This window comes from Humulus lupulus, chromosome 2 (genome assembly GCF_963169125.1).
Source record: "Humulus lupulus chromosome 2, drHumLupu1.1, whole genome shotgun sequence".
NCBI lineage: Eukaryota > Viridiplantae > Streptophyta > Magnoliopsida > Rosales > Cannabaceae > Humulus > Humulus lupulus.
In genome coordinates, this window is record NC_084794.1 from 116,107,552 (window position 1) to 116,119,857 (window position 12,306).

Sequence of the window (12,306 nt, forward strand, 5' to 3'; positions counted from 1 at the left end):
TGAGGAAGGTTATGTTGGTGACCAGTCACCATGCACCTATCCTGGTTAAGATAATGAAAGGTTCACTTACCTGTTAAGCCCCGGTGACCCTATCGTCACAAGGCTAAAGGGAACTGTCCCCATCTTAATGACTTTTGCGATTGTCACCTATCTGTTTTGGACTGATAGTCCTGAATGATTATTATGATCATTGTTGACATTATATCATGCTATACATTGTATTTTCTTGCTGGGCCTCGGCTCATGGGTGCTATGTGGTGCAGGTGGAGAGCTCAAGGGAAGGAAAAGCTAACCCAGCCTTGAGTGGAGAGCTTAGGTGGTGATGTGTACATAGCGGCCGCTTGACCACCACGGCCAAGGAGTTCTCAAAGGAACTAGGGGGTTTACCCTATTTTTGCCGCTTAGGCCAGCGGGGTTATGTATTTTGAAACAGTAGTTGCCAATTTGTATAATGAACAACTTGTAAATGTTTTGAATAGCTCATGAGCAGTTTATATACTTAATAAAATATATCCTTTCCTCTTTATTTTTTTTCACCTTAACCTGTTAATACCACTTAGAACACGTTTTAACCAAAGGACTCGGGTAGCGGGTCAAATTTTTGGGTCACCGATCACAGTAACTGTTCTGGGGTAACCAGGGCGTTACAACTTGGTATCAGAGCATGCCAAGGTTAAGGTTCCTGTAGACTGGCTGGGGATGTACACACATCACTGAAGTCAAGCTCGACTCATGGTTTGGTAACTATTTATGTTGTTATATGTATAACTGCTTAAATGTGGTATATATGCTTTGCATGTATGCATGATACACCATGTTAAATCAATGCCCTGAAATATGATATCCTCAGCAACTGTGTGCTTATTAGTACTGGGATTGCTGGAACATACTTATAAGTATGATTGATTATGAACTACTATGTGATACATGCTAAGTGCTAAATGCTATAGACATGTATCTACCTGCATATATTTGTATGACTATGGAATGTGATAATTGTCTGTTTGTTCTTGGACCATAAGGCGGCAAGAGGTTTAGTTATTACTACCTGACTTGCCATATTGATCATTATTTCTGCAAGGTATCAGTGACAAAATTATGAATCCAGGGCAGACAGATACTTCAGCTGGCCAGAGTGATCAGGGCTAGAATAATAATAATAGCCAGGGTCAGGAAAATGACCAGTCACAGATTCCACAGCCAGCTCCTGTAAACTGGCAGCAAATAGTCAGTGATCTGCAGGCTACAATATTAAAATAGGGAGAAGAGCTTCGTCTCCTAAAACAACAACAAATGCCTGCAGTGGCTAGTGGATCAGAGGCACCTCCTGTGTCGGTGCCATCAGCTGGGCAGCTGGCTGAGATTGGGAATAAATGGGAGCCTCTCTATGAAAGGTTCAGGAAGCAACAACCGCTAGTATTTGAGAGCAGTGCAGATCCTGCCAAGGCTGAATAATGGATGAGCATGATTACCACTATCCTTGACTTTATGAGGGTAATTGGTAATGAGAAGGCGGCCTGTGCCACTTATATGTTTCGAGAGGATGCCCGGATTTGGTGGGAAGTGATTACCCAGACCAAGAATGTGAATGCTCTAACTTGGGAAGAGTTTCAGACCCTATTCAATGAAAAATATTATAATGATGCTATTAGAGCGACGAAGGCTGAGGAGTTTATTAGGCTACTTTAGGGGAAATTATCAGTTACTGAGTACGCCTTGAAGTTTGATAGTGTAGCCAGAAAGGAATTCAGGAGGCCAGGTCCTACATTTGTGGGTTCAGGAAGGGGTGTTGGCCCTAGTGATTAGAAGAGGAAGGTTCTTGACACCTTCCCAGTTCCAGGTTTTGATAGACGGCCCCGTGGTATTTCTATGGGTCGTCCAGGTGGTGAAGCCTGGAAGTCCTATCTTGAGTGCCCTAGATGCAAGAGGCATCACTTGGGAGAGTGTAGGGCAAGGGCCTGCTTCTCATGTGAAGCAGTGGGTCATCTTAAAAAGGATTTCCCTAAGGCAAGAAAGGAAGAACCTAGAAAGGTGGACAACTCAGCCCCAGCTTGAGCGCTCGCGTTGACTCAAGCAGAAGTTGAGGCTTCTCCCTCAGTTGTTACAGGTCAGCTTCTTAGTGCTGGAACTCCTTATAATGTGTTGATTGATTCTGGTGCTACACATTCTTTTGTTGCTAGTAGTATTATTGATAGATTGTGTAGACCCTGTGATTTTTATGCTGTGGGGTTTGGTACTTTGTTACCTACTGGAGAGTTAGTGGTATCCAGAAGATGGGTTAGATCTTTTCCAGTGACAGTGGAAGGCAGAGAGTTGTCAGTAGATTTGATAGAGTTGGTTATGACTGACTTTGATATGATATTGGGTATGGACTGGTTGGCAAAGTATGGGGAAACCATTGATTGCAGAAGGAAGATGGTCACCTTTGAGCCTGAAGGTGAGGATCCTTTTGTGTTTGTTGGTGCTGTGCATGGACCTCGTATTCCTATGATTTCTGTATTGAGGGCTAGGGATTTATTGCAAGGAGGTTGCATTGGATTCTTAGCCAGTGTGGTTGATACCACTCAGGTCGTGCCAGTGAGACCAGAAGAGACCAGACTTGTTTGTGAGTTTCTGGATGTGTTTCCAGAAGATTTTCCAGGGTTTCCATCGCATAGAGAAATTGAGTTCGTTATAGAACTGGCACCAGGGACGGAGCCAGTGTCTAGAGTGCCTTACAGAATGGCCCCAGCTGAGTTGAAATAATTAAAAGTGCAGTTACTAGAACTGCTAGATTTGGGTTTTATCAGACCTAGCTTCTCACCTTGGGGTGCGCCAGTTCTGTTTGTGAAGAAGAAGGATGGTTCTCTGAGAATGTGTATTGATTGTAGAGAACTGAATAAGTTGACAATTAAGAAAAAGTATCCTTTGCCAAGGACAGATGATATGTTCGATCAGTTACAAGGCAAGAAGGTATTCTCTAAGATCGACCTTTGTTCTGGTTATCATCAGTTGAGGGTCAAGGAGGGAGATATACCGAAGACTGCTTTTCATACCAGATATGGGCATTATGAGTTCCTAGTTATCTCTTTTGGATTGACTAATGCCCCTGCTGCTTTTATGGATCTGATGAATAAAGTGTTCAAGGACTATTTAGACCAGTTTGTGATCGTCTTTATCGATGATATTCTGGTGTATTCTCAGACTGAGTGAGAGCGTGAGCAGCATTTGAGGTTGGTTTTATAGAGATTGAGAGAACACAGACTATTTGCTAAATTTAAGAAGTGTGAGTTCTGGTTGTCTCAGGTGTCCTTTCTTAGGGATATTGTCAGTAAGGAGGGGATTAAAGTAGATCCAGCGAAGATCGAAGCGGTTAGAGATTGGCCAAGGACAAAGAATGCTTCTGAGGTTAGAAGTTTCCTTGGATTGGCAGGTTATTATAGACATTTCGTGGAAGGGTTCTCAAAGATAGCTAGTACATTGACTGAACTGACACGCAAGAGCCAGAAGTTTGTGTCGTTAGATAAATGTGAGAACAGCTTCCAGGAACTGAAGCGGAGATTGATTACAGCTCCGATTCTGAGTCTTCTGACAGATCAGGAAAAGTTTTTGATTTACAGCGATGCTTCTCATCAGGGTTTGGGTTGTGTTTTGATGCAATCAGAGAAGGTAATTGCTTGTGCTTCTAGTCAGTTGAAGGAGTATGAAAAGAGATATCCTACTCATGATTTAGAGTTGGCGGCAGTGGTTTTTGCTTTGAAGATATGGAGACACTATCTCTATGGAGAGAAGTGTGAGATCTATATAGACCACAAGAGCCTGAAGTACTTCTTCACCCAGAAAGATCTTAATATGAGGCAAAGGCGTTAGCTGGAGTTGGTAAAAGATTATAATTGTGAGATTCTGTATCATCTTGGAAAAGCCAACGTGGTAGCTGATGCTTTAAGCCAGAAGGGCCTGGGACAGATTCATGGTATGAGGTTGATAGCTAGGGAGTTAGTAGATGACATGACTAGAGCTAGTATAGAGTTGCTGGTGGGCCAGTTGGCTAATATTACATTACAGTCTACGCTGTTGGAGAGAATTAAGGAGGGTCAGCTGAGTGATCCACAGCTGATCAAAATTAGAGAGGAAGTTCTGGCTGGAGCATCCAGAGATTATATAGTGTCTGAGTTAGGCTTGTTGAGATACAAAGGGCGAATATGTGTTCCGTTAGACACTGCGCTGAGGTGAGAGATTCTGGATGAATCTCATACTACACCTTACTCTTTGCATCCAGGCACCACGAAGATGTATCAGGATGCATGATCATTGTACTGGTTGCCAGGGATGAAGAAAGATGTAGGAGAGTATGTGGCTAAGTGCTTGAGCATCAGAGGCAGGCAGGGTTATTGCAGCCTCTGGATATCCCAGAGTGGAAGTGGGAAGACATCACGATGGATTTCGTGGTGGGCTTACCCAGGACTGTTGGTCAGCACAATTCTATTTGGGTGATAGTGGATCGCTTCACCAAGTCAGCTCACTTTCTGCCAGTGAGGACTACCTATACAGTTGACAAGTATGCATATCTCTATGTGAGAGAGATCATGCGCCTCCATGGAGCGCCTAGGTCGATCGTGTCAAATCGGGACCCTACTTTTACTTCCAAGTTCTAGGGGAGTTTGCAGAAGGCCATGGGGATGCAGTTGAAGTTCAGTATTGCTTATCATCCTCAGATAGATGGGCAATCTGAGAGGACGATCCAAATATTGGAGGACATGCTGCGAGAATGTGTGCTGGATTTTGGTGGATCTTGGAGTAAGTATCTGCCTTTGATAGAATTCTCCTACAACAACAGTTATCAGTCTACCATTGGAGTTGCACCTTATGAGATGCTGTATGGTAGGAAGTACAAATCTCCCATTCATTGGGATGAGGCAGGTGAAAGGAGATACTTAGGTCCTGAGGCAGTTCAGAGGACCAGTGAGGCTGTTGAGAAGATTAGAGCTTGGATGCTTACTTCTGAGAGTAGACAGAAGAGCTATGCAGATCCCAAGCGCAAGAACGTGGAGTTCCAAGTGGGGGACTATGTCTTCCTCATATTCTCACCATGGAAAGGGGTGAGAAGGTTTGGGAAGAAGGGCAAGCTAAGCCCTAGATTTGTAGGTCCATTTGAGATCCTGAAGAGGGTTGGTCAAGTGGCTTACAGATTGGCCTTGCCTCCGGCGTTGTCTACCGTGCATAATGTATTTCATGTTTCAGCTCTTCAGAGGTATGTATCTGATGTGAGCCATATTTTGAGTTATGAAGATCTGGAGCTCGAGCCAGATCTCTCCTTTGAGGAGCAACCAGTTCAGATAATTGAGAGAAAAGATAGGGTCCTCATGAATAAGACGATACCTTTGGTTAAGGTAGTGAGGAGGAACAGCAAGGTCGAGGAAGTGACCTGGGAGCAGGAGTTAGATATGCAGAGTCAGTATCCCAAGCTGTTCAGGAAAATTTCGAGGACAAAATTTCTGTAAGGAGGGGATAGTTGTAATGCCCCGAATTCTCCGATGTGGTTTAATGGCGGGAGTAGTAGGCTGGGAGAGGCCATATTTGTTTAATTATGCCATTAACTGATATTATGTATGTATATGTGAATTATATTTTGATACGATGTTAAATACACGCATGTTAGTCCACATTTTAATTACAGAGGTGTGATGGTAATTTGACCCATTGAGGGTATAATTGTATATTTGTATGCATGTCGGTGATATGTGTTGAGACCACATTATAATGTGGGTTTGTTCGAGCGATTTGGCATGAGCCGATCTTGGATTATTGATTAGTGGTTTAGTCACAACAGGTTTAAGTTCGGGGCTCGGGTTGAGTCTCGGGATGATTTTAATGATTAGAGCGTTACCGGGAGTTAAAGGGTAACGTGATATAAATTATTGGTGTTTGAGATTATCGAGAATAGTGGGAATTGGAGAGCGTTAATTATGATTAACAAGATAGGAGGAAAATACCAATTTTCCCTTGGGAGCCTTTAGAAAATTTAAATTGACCTAGGGGTAAAATGGTCATTTCACCCCTATGATAGTTATAACCATTGCTGGCTGAAAGAAGAGAGCAAAACAGAGCAAGTTTCTAAGTTTCTCCCGTACCTTCTTTTCTCCATATTTCTTTGTGATTTTTGAACCATTCGTGAGGATTCAAGCTTGGGAAGCAAGCCTTGGGAGTTTGGGAGAGTGTTCCACGCTTGAAGAGCGTCATAAGCTGAGCTTTGGGTAAGTTTGAAACCATAGAATTCTCTGGTTTGCCCTGTTTTAGCTTTGTATTACAGCTATCATTTCTAGGTTGAGTACTTGGTTTCGTTGGGAGTTTTTGCTAGGTTTCCTATGCTTATGATGTTTGGGGTGTGTTAGGATGGTTTTTGGGTTCATTAGGCATCAAGAATGGGATTTGGAAGCTTGGGAATCAGGTTGGAATCGAAGGAGATGAAGAAGGTCGGTTCAGGGGAGTTGTGGTCTAGAGGTAGCGCTATAGCACCCACCCTAGGGTGCTACAGCGCTACTCAGGAGGCAAATGGGCATGTTGGGGGTTCTAAGAATAGTGCTGGGGCGCTAGGGGTCAGCGCTGTAGCGCTACCCTGTTCCTTCAAAGTCCCGTTTTGAGTGTTTTTAAGGGTTTTTGACTTGGGGTTTCAATCCTTAATGCCCGGGATCGAGTCTACTCATCGTGTGGGCATGTTTCGATGTCCCGAGAGTGGTGCTTAGGTTAAGACCCTATCCATGTTGATTCTCATTAATGGAAGTTATAATTGGTTGTGATTAGGTAACCGCTAAGGAACCAAAAGATCGATCGTTCTCAGGGGTCGTCCTTATTATATTTCTCGCTCGAACCTGAGGTAAGAAAACTGCACCCTGTGTATATATGACATGCGTGATTGTTATTGAGGCATGTTGCCTGATGAATGTGGACATGGATTGCATATTAAATGCTAGTGAATGTTGATTACTTGTATATGGCATTGACTAGTCAGGGACACTGACCTAAAAGTCAAAAACGGCATAAGCGTCCTGAACGTAGGGCCTAATGAAGATTAGATCTAATCGATATCAGTGTTGAATGGCTCTAAGGCATTAACACTAGACCGACCCTAAAGTCGATGAACTTATAAGCGCTTGGCTAGTCTAAGACTAGTTACTGAGAGCCAGGGCATAAGGCCCAGGTGACTGCTTGTCACATGGCTAGGGAACGATGTTCCAAGGTTATGACTCTATAGTCATGAGGAAGGATATGTTGTTGACCAGTCACCATGCACCTATCCTGGTTAAGCTAATGAAAGGTTCACTTACCTGTTAAGCCCTGGTGACCCTATCGTCACAAGGCTAAAGGGAACTGTCCCCATCTTAGTGACTTTTGCGATTGTCACCTATCTGTTTTGGACTGATAGTCTTGAATGATTATTATGATCATTGTTGACATTATATCATGCTATATATTGTATTTTGAAACAGTAGTGGCCAATTTGTATAATGAACAACTTGTAAATGTTTTGAATAGCTCATGAGCAGTTTATATACTTAATAAAATATATCCTGTCCTCTTTATTGTTTTTCACCTTAACCTGTTAATACCACTTAGAACACGTTTTAACCAAAGGACTCGGGTAGTGGGTCAAATTTCTGGTTCACCGATCACAGTAACTGTTCTGGGGTAACCAGGGCATTACAGAAAAGCTTACCCAGCCTTAAGTGGAGAGCTTAGGTGGTGACGTGTACATATGCAAACGATTGACCACCACGGCCACAGTGTTTCTCAAGGGAACTAGGGTTTAACCCTATGTTTGCCGCTTGGGTTGGTGAATTGTAACTTTTGAATTGTAATGACCATTTTGGATTGTAAACAACTTTGTAAGCTCTTTTATGGGATCCCATGTACAACTTAACATTTTAATAAAATATATTCATTCCTTTTCACCGTGATTTTAACCCTGGCCCATTAATAACACTTAGATGCACTTTTATGGCCTAATGAATCGTTTCATGAGATAAGCACTATTTAAAGTACACAGTGTGACGGTCCTGGCTACCAGGGCGTTACAACATCGATAGTTGCTCAACTGCCATGGCCGAGGAAATTTATAGGAATTAGAACGCTAAACTGTGTTTTTCCGTTAGACTGGCGTTTGTTGTATAAGACTTTGAGGGTTTTTTCTGCCGTGTAAATACTATTTTTGGGATCCCATGTATCAAACACTTGTTTTAATAACAGGTTTATGTTCAAACGACCTGATTAGCAAGTCTCACACTATTTTAAACACACAGTGTAATGGTCTTGGTTATCCAAGGCGTTACATGCAATTAACTCGCTAATTGAGGTTTTAGGCCAAAGAGTGTGATTAAATTAGGGTGAAGACTCATTTAATGAAAATTAAATATAACAGGTTTGGACATTCATCAAGAACATAAAAGAGTTTAATTAGGATCCCCAAAACATTGTTTAAAACATAATTGCAACTCTAAAGACATTAAATAGTTGACCTAGGCGACAAAATCAGTCATTCATACAACGTTTCTCTAAACTACCCCAGCCGTGGCGGCCAGGTAAGCCAAACATGTACGCACTGCTCCATGCACTTCAACTCATGCTTGGTTGGCCTTTCCCTTGCCCTTACCTGCAACATAGAGCACCCGTGAGCCAAGGCCCAACAAGAAAACTCCACAACATAGCATATAACAACTGATTTCAACAAATGCATAATTAAACAAACATAACAGACAATTCACAACAGTCACCTAAGCCAATCAAGATGCATTACCAGGCACCAAGTTTGCGGTCCTAACCGAGCGGGTGAACACAAAACCCTATATGGCCATGCCATGGCAGCCTACATTCAGCATGCTTATCGCCGATTGCGGCCCTTTTTGATCCCGATGTTTTCCGATCCGTCACAAACATCTATATCACATAACAATTACATATATTCATACATAACACTGAACAAAACCTATCAGGCCATATGCTTATTTAGTAACAAGAAATTAATAAAAATGTAAATGAAAATAGATTTGAGATTTTTTTGTTGTATTTTTTATGAAATGATAAAAAGAGACAAGTGAAATAAAAATAAGATGTAATCAAGAGTTGAAAAATAGAAAGGTTTCAAGAATCGTCCATATGCTTATTTAGTTACTTAGTTACTTGATTTACAAAATGACACAAGTAAATAGTTCACATCCTAACATTTACTTGGAAAAACTAACATTAATGTCCATATTCTTTTCTAACAAAAGTCAATTTGAGTAATAAAGTTCTTTACTTTTGGAGCACAATGTTAAACTTATGAAAAATCTAAAAATCACAAAACACCCAAGGGCAATAATGAAATAGAAGATTAGACATAAAATTATGTGTTAATATTACTTTTACTAATTATAAACAAATAGAAAGAGCATGACTAATCCTATATATTATTAGCACAAGTAAGTAAAGATAACAAAATAAAGATGAGGTTGAAAGAACATAAACAACTCAAATGCATTATATTAAGAACATAGTAAATCAAAGTAGCAAAATAACATCACTAGCATATGGAATCACCCCTAGCCTTCCTAGGAAGATTAGGCCATTATGCTAATCATTCTCACAAAATTCTAAGAAGAAAGTATGAGAAGAAAGTGAGTAGAAATTTTTCTATAGTTTCTTTACTCCCAAAATTACATACCGAATGTGAAAGAAAATGACCTATTTATAGAAGAGGAAATTGACTAGAAATAAATTAAACAACAAATGGGGTTTACAAAATAAATATGAAACATTAATTATAAAATATGATTTTGAAAAATCAAATCTTATTATTAATATTAACCTAGCTATTTAAGTGAATGGTCATCATGTCCCTTTTTCTAAATCAACACAAAATGTGAACTTTCAAGCTCAAAATGGAAGGGTCCAAGGCTCAAAGTGCACACAAAATGGGCTGGAAGGTGGCTAGAGCAGCTTGAGCTTTGACCCATTTGCAGCCAATAGGAGCACGCCATGTGTTGCATGCTTTGAGGCTGGAGGCAAGTACTGGGCTATTACAGAATGCCACCTGGCGCAGTTGGCAGGGGCAGGCGAGTCGAGTTGGGCATGGGTCATGCGTGTGGGTCTCTAGGTCACACTGGTCTGGGCGAAGCCTTGCTGGGTCTCTAGGTCACGCAGGTGTGGGCAAAGCTGGGCCTTGGGCTGACTCTATTGGACATGTGACTGGGCCATACAAACAGGCGTGGGGCTGCTGAAAATAAAAGATTTAACTTACACTATTTTCATTTTTCAACTCTTTGTTCTCTAGTTTAATTCTTTTCTTTACTTTTTTTAAATTTTCTTTTAGTTATTCTCAAATGCATTATAATTCATAAAAAATATTTGTAAATTAAATTAAAATTAATATTTTCCATTTGAGGAATATATCACAATAAATGCAAGAAAATATTAATTAAAACTTAATTTAATTTCAACTTTAAGCTTAATAAAATAACATTTTTGAGCACTAATCACTTATGCTCCACATGAGAAAAGTAGACCAAATAATCTAGGACTTCGAATGATCTTAGGGGTGCTTATGCACTATTATAATATGTTATTATAATACGGTTCACGACCATGAGAATTGGCAAGGAGATAAATAGATCAGGTGACCTAGGAGATAAGTAGACCAGGTGTTATTTTAATATGGTGTCTTTTGTTCAATCACCACACTCACTTGCTCAGTCAAGAAAGCAGTCTTCTTGACATGGTGCTTCCTTTTTGCGATGCATAGATCCTTGATGATTTTGGCATAAGCCGGCACTTGTTTTATGATGTGTAGAAAAGGAAGATTAATCTTCACTTGTGTCAAGTGCTCAAGGATTTCAGCTCAGTTATCAGGAATTTTCCCAACAAGTTTCAAAGCCTGAGGAAATGGAACTTTTGTAGAAGCATTGGGTGGGGCATTCTCTGGATTAACTTTTGGAGTGCTGGGAGGGGTTGTTTTTGTGGATGGGTCTTTCAAAGTTTTACTACTTCTAGTTGTGATGCCATTTACTTCCTTAACATTTTGATCATTGGAATTTGAGGATTGGGCCATGTGTTGATCTTGCACAATGAATTTAGGTCAGGAAAGAAGTTTGCCTTTTTCGGGAATGACCAATGATTCAGTCTATTTTGAGAATTGACATTTCATTTCTTTGATTTCTTCCATCATTTGGAGATTTATTTTTGTTTATTCCTCTGAATGCATGAAGGGTATTCTTGAGAGAAATTCGTTGCGGATGAGCATTGTATTGAGGTGCAGAATACACCTTTGATGGTTGAATTTGTTGCTCATTTCTCCATTGGCCTCGAAACGATTGAGCTTGGTTAGAATCTCTCCAACTAAAATTTGGATGGTTTCTCCAACCAGGATTGTATGTATGGGAGAATGGAATGTTATACGCCCCTAAGGTATTGCATTGCTCCACATAAACCCCCCTCATTTCATTAAAAGCTAAGTAGTCTTTAGCTAAATGCTCTGTCCCTCCACAAACAAAGCAAGGTTATTGTGGTTCTGCTTGAGCAATCATGTGTGATTTTTGGCCATTTTTCTTCATTAAGACCTCAAACTACTTTTTCAAAGCTTTGAGTTAGGCCTTAATGCTATCATCTTCTCAAAGTTGATAGAGCTCATGGTTTATGTCGGTTGGTGCTATCTGTAGAACTTGGACCAGTCTAAATGTGAGATTTTTTTGTGGTTTCTTTGAGATATTCAAGAGCATCTTCTGGCTCTTTTTCGAGGAATTCACCATTGCATAGCATTTCTACAAATTGGCGTTCACAACTCGTGAAGCCTTCATAGAAGTAACTGACTGTAATGCCCTACTACCTTAGAGTCGTTACCATGTGATTTATAAAAGTTCCATTAGCTCGCTAATCGAGGTTTTAGGTCGAAAAGTGTGATTAAATTGAAACAAAACTAATTTGACGACAGTAATCATAAAATACTTGGAAATTCATTAAAATGGTAAAAGTTATACATTTGGGATCGCAAAATACTATTTCGAAAAAGTATTACAATTCAAAAGGTAATAATACAATCTACCTAAGCGACAAAATCAACCATCTACAGTAAATTCCATAAACAACCCCGGTCATGGTAGCCATGTAGGCCGAACATGTACACACCGCTCCATGCTCTCCAACTCATGGTTGATCGACCTTTTCCTTGCCCTTACCTGCACCATAGATCACCCGTGACCAAGGCCAAGCAAGAAAACTCAACGCATAACAAATCACAATTCTATCCAATAATATTTATCACAAACAGTCAACATATTAAACATATAGCGGCCTATGCCG